We start from the raw sequence: 6120 nt of genomic DNA on the forward strand, positions 1-6120 counted from the left end.
AAAACGATTTCTGTAAAAACTTTGAGCGTTGTAACTTTGCAGATGTTGTTTATGATTAAACAGCAACATTACACACTAACTAAAGTTAGAAAAGTGAAATCATAATCAACCACCCCTTTAAATGTAAATAGCAGACCAGAGCCTTGTTTATAACCAATGCGTCGCTTACATACATAAAAGAATGATTTGAACTATGTTTTACATTTGATATACACATTTAGATTAAATACACCATTCACATTAATAGAGTTAAGTGCTTAAATTACATGAAATCATTACAAGAAGTTACAAAAATTGAAATATGTGTTGTGGATGCGCTGCTTTTAAACACTTTTCCTGTGGCATGCTGTGTTTTAATGTTTGCTAACAAGGCAAGGGTCGGCTACTAAATTCTTTTTTTCAATGTAATGTGACGCACATCCGTATCTCATATTCTCCTAATGCCTTGTACCGTTAAACATGGGAACTCGTAGATGAATAAGCATATGCAAATGATATGCAGATGAGGATATGCATAGTAAAAGGAGGCGTTGTAAGCTCATATATGGTTATTTCGGGGAGGAGACGCACGTTCACAATCTTCCTCTGACTGGGGTTATAAAGGGGATTCTGCGCAGCTTCTGGCGTACACACGGGTTTATACGTCTGAATATTTTTTGCTGTACGCCATTTTTGGCTTTCAGGCGCACATACACTTTTAGTAAGGATCCTACGCACAGGACCCGAGATCATCTGTTCTTGGGATAATTTAGGTGACAAATGTTTGAGTTCGTATTGAGAGTTTCTGAAAGCGTGCACAGATTTCCTCTGGGTTTTTAAGGACTCTGGGATGCTGGACTCACTGGTGGGAGACTCGGGACGTGAGCGAATCTGACAGCCGTCAGGGAAACACGCGCGAGTCTCTCCTGCGGGCGGCACACGAACGCACGCCAGAGGAAAGTGCAAATCTGTGTCGAGGCATCAGAAGCTCCAGTAAACCAGAAGCAAGCCATGAATAAATAAACCCGCTGTCCTTAAAGTCGGGGTTCTGCGAGGAGGATTATGGGAGGTAGACGTTCGCTGGCCAAAGTACGTGACAGAATCGTGTCAGACACTCGCACTGGAGCCAAATCACGTATTCGGGGTCGGGTTAGTTAAAGCACATTCACACCAGCGGACGATAACTATATTAGCGTTCACACCAGCGGACGATAACTATATTAGTGTTCACACCAGCGGACGATAACTATATTAGTGTTCACACCAGCGGACGATAACTATATTAGTGTTCACACCAGCGGACGATAACTATATTAGTGTTCACACCAGCGGACGATAACTATATTAGTGTTCACACCAGCGGACGATAACTATATTAGTGTTCACACCAGCGGACGATAACTATATTAGTGTTCACACCAGCGGACGATAACTATATTAGTGTTCACACCAGCGGACGATAACTATATTAGTGTTCACACCAGCGGACGATAACTATATTAGTGTTCACACCAGCGGACGATAACTATATTAGTGTTCACACCAGCGGACGATAACTATATTAGTGTTCACACCAGCGGACGATAACTATATTAGTGTTCACACCAGCGGACGATAACTATATTAGTGTTCACACCAGCGGACGATAACTATATTAGTGTTCACACCAGCGGACGATAACTATATTAGTGTTCACACCAGCGGACGATAACTATAACGATAACTATATTAGTGTTCACACCGGCGGACGATAACTATATTAGTGTTCACACCAGCGGACGATAACTATATTAGTGTTCACACCAGCGGACGATAACTATATTAGTGTTCACACCAGCGGACGATAACTATATTAGTGTTCACACCAGCGGACGATAACTATATTAGTGTTCACACCAGCGGACGATAACTATATTAGTGTTCACACCAGCGGACGATAACTATATTAGTGTTCACACCAGCGGACGATAACTATATTAGTGTTCACACCAGCGGACGATAACTATATTAGTGTTCACACCAGCGGACGATAACTATATTAGTGTTCACACCAGCGGACGATAACTATATTAGTGTTCACACCAGCGGACGATAACTATATTAGTGTTCACACCAGCGGACGATAACTATATTAGTGTTCACACCAGCGGACGATAACTATATTAGTGTTCACACCAGTGGACGATAACTATATTAGTGTTCACACCAGCGGACGATAACTATATTAGTGTTCACACCAGCGGACGATAACTATATTAGCGTTCACACCAGCGGACGATAACTATATTAGCGTTCACACCAGCGGACGATAACTATATTAGCGTTCACACCAGCGGACGATAACTATATTAGCGTTCACACCAGCGGACGATAACTATATTAGTGTTCACACCAGCGGACGATAACTATATTAGTGTTCACACCAGCGGACGATAACTATATTAGTGTTCACACCAGCGGACGATAACTATATTAGTGTTCACACCAGCGGACGATAACTATATTAGTGTTCACACCAGCGGACGATAACTATATTAGTGTTCACACCAGCGGACGATAACTATATTAGTGTTCACACCAGCGGACGATAACTATATTAGTGTTCACACCAGCGGACGATAACTATATTAGTGTTCACACCAGCGGACGATAACTATATTAGTGTTCACACCAGCGGACGATAACTATATTAGTGTTCACACCAGCGGACGATAACTATATTAGCGTTCACACCAGCGGACGATAACTATATTAGCGTTCACACCAGCGGACGATAACTATATTAGCGTTCACACCAGCGGACGATAACTATATTAGCGTTCACACCAGCGGACGATAACTATATTAGCGTTCACACCAGCGGACGATAACTATATTAGTGTTCACACCAGCGGACGATAACTATATTAGTGTTCACACCAGCGGACGATAACTATATTAGTGTTCACACCAGCGGACGATAACTATATTAGTGTTCACACCAGCGGACGATAACTATATTAGTGTTCACACCAGCGGACGATAACTATATTAGTGTTCACACCAGCGGACGATAACTATATTAGTGTTCACACCAGCGGACGATAACTATATTAGTGTTCACACCAGCGGACGATAACTATATTAGCGTTCACACCAGCGGACGATAACTATATTAGCGTTCACACCAGCGGACGATAACTATATTAGCGTTCACACCAGCGGACGATAACTATATTAGCGTTCACACCAGCGGACGATAACTATATTAGCGTTCACACCAGCGGACGATAACTATATTAGTGTTCACACCAGCGGACGATAACTATATTAGTGTTCACACCAGCGGACGATAACTATATTAGTGTTCACACCAGCGGACGATAACTATATTAGTGTTCACACCAGCGGGGCGGACGATAACTATATTAGTGTTCACACCAGCGGGGCGGACGATAACTATATTAGTGTTCACACCAGCGGACGATAACTATATTAGTGTTCACACCAGCGGACGATAACTATATTAGTGTTCACACCAGCGGACGATAACTATATTAGCGTTCACACCAGCGGACGATAACTATATTAGCGTTCACACCAGCGGACGATAACTATATTAGCGTTCACACCAGCGGACGATAACTATATTAGCGTTCACACCAGCGGACGATAACTATATTAGCGTTCACACCAGCGGACGATAACTATATTAGCGTTCACACCAGCGGACGATAACTATATTAGCGTTCACACCAGCGGACGATAACTATATTAGCGTTCACACCAGCGGACGATAACTATATTAGCGTTCACACCAGCGGACGATAACTATATTAGCGTTCACACCAGCGGACGATAACTATATTAGTGTTCACACCAGCGGACGATAACTATATTAGTGTTCACACCAGCGGACGATAACTATATTAGTGTTCACACCAGCGGACGATAACTATATTAGTGTTCACACCAGCGGACGATAACTATATTAGTGTTCACACCAGCGGACGATAACTATATTAGCGTTCACACCAGCGGACGATAACTATATTAGCGTTCACACCAGCGGACGATAACTATATTAGCGTTCACACCAGCGGACGATAACTATATTAGCGTTCACACCAGCGGACGATAACTATATTAGCGTTCACACCAGCGGACGATAACTATATTAGCGTTCACACCAGCGGACGATAACTATATTAGCGTTCACACCAGCGGACGATAACTATATTAGTGTTCACACCAGCGGACGATAACTATATTAGTGTTCACACCAGCGGACGATAACTATATTAGTGTTCACACCAGCGGACGATAACTATATTAGTGTTCACACCAGCGGACGATAACTATATTAGTGTTCACACCAGCGTACGATAACTATATTAGTGTTCACACCAGCGGACGATAACTATATTAGCGTTCACACCAGCGGACGATAACTATATTAGCGTTCACACCAGCGGACGATAACTATATTAGCTTTCACACCAGCGGACGATAACTATATTAGCTTTCACACCAGCGGACGATAACTATATTAGCGTTCACACCAGCGGACGATAACTATATTAGTGTTCACACCAGCGGACGATAACTATATTAGTGTTCACACCAGCGTACGATAACTATATTAGTGTTCACACCAGCGGACGATAACTATATTAGTGTTCACACCAGCGGACGATAACTATATTAGTGTTCACACCAGCGGACGATAACTATATTAGTGTTCACACCAGCGGACGATAACTATATTAGTGTTCACACCAGCGGACGATAACTATATTAGTGTTCACACCAGCGGACGATAACTATAACGATAACTATATTAGTGTTCACACCAGCGGACGATAACTATATTAGTGTTCACACCAGCGGACGATAACTATATTCGTGTTCACACCAGCGGACGATAACTATATTAGTGTTCACACCAGCGGACGATAACTACATTAGTGTTCACACCAGCGGACGATAATTATATTAGTGTTCACACTAGCGGACGATAACTATATTAGTGTTCACACCAGCGGACGATAACTATATTAGTGTTCACACCAGCGGACGATAACTATATTAGTGTTCACACCAGCGGACGATAACTATATTAGTGTTCACACCGGCGGACGATAACTATATTAGTGTTCACACCAGCGGACGATAACTATATTAGTGTTCACACCAGCGGACGATAACTATATTAGTGTTTACACCAGCGGACGATAACTATATTAGTGTTCACACCAGCGGACGATAACTATATTAGTGTTCACACCAGCGGACGATAACTATATTAGTGTTTACACCAGCGGACGATAACTATATTAGTGTCCACACCAGCGGACGATAACTGTATTAGTGTTCACACCAGCGGACGATAACTATATTAGTGTTCACACCAGCGGACGATAACTATATTAGTGTTCACACCAGCGGACGATAACTATATTAGTGTTCACACCAGCGGACGATAACTATATTAGTGTTCACACCAGCGGACGATAACTATATTAGTGTTCACACCAGCGGACGATAACTATATTAGTGTTCACACCAGCGGACGATAACTATAACGATAACTATATTAGTGTTCACACCAGCGGACGATAACTATAACGATAACTATATTAGTGTTCACACCAGCGGACGATAACTATAACGATAACTATATTAGTGTTCTTCTTAATGTGTACAGATGAGAACTGATGAGCAGCTGACACTGAGCATGTACTACCTAATGCACATGTACAGCTACGCTCGCTTCGGCCAGGGGGCGTTCATAGCAGAGGGGGCGGAGCTTCAGATTCTAGAGAGCATTTGATTGGACAGAAGATGTGATGAGACGCTTAAGTCACGATGATGTCATGAAAATTCCTGATCCATATTAGCAGAAGTGAGAGACTGTAAGTTTTGAATGCTTATATCTCCTAAATGCGAATTCTGTCCCAGTCTTGGACACACCAGCTCATTCATAACCTTATGCTAACATATTCATGCTAAGAGCTAACAAACTCACATTCTGATTTCGGGGGGCCTTTTTAAAGCAGGATGGATTCTGATTGGCTGTCAATGTTTTAAACGTTCAGCTTGTTATAGTACTAGTTTAGATGTTTCTCCTGTAGTTCCTGAGGCGGAATAAACTCAAATGAG

Source organism: Phoxinus phoxinus (assembly GCF_949152265.1).
Source record: "Phoxinus phoxinus genome assembly, chromosome: 20".
Classification (NCBI taxonomy): Eukaryota; Metazoa; Chordata; class Actinopteri; order Cypriniformes; family Leuciscidae; genus Phoxinus; species Phoxinus phoxinus.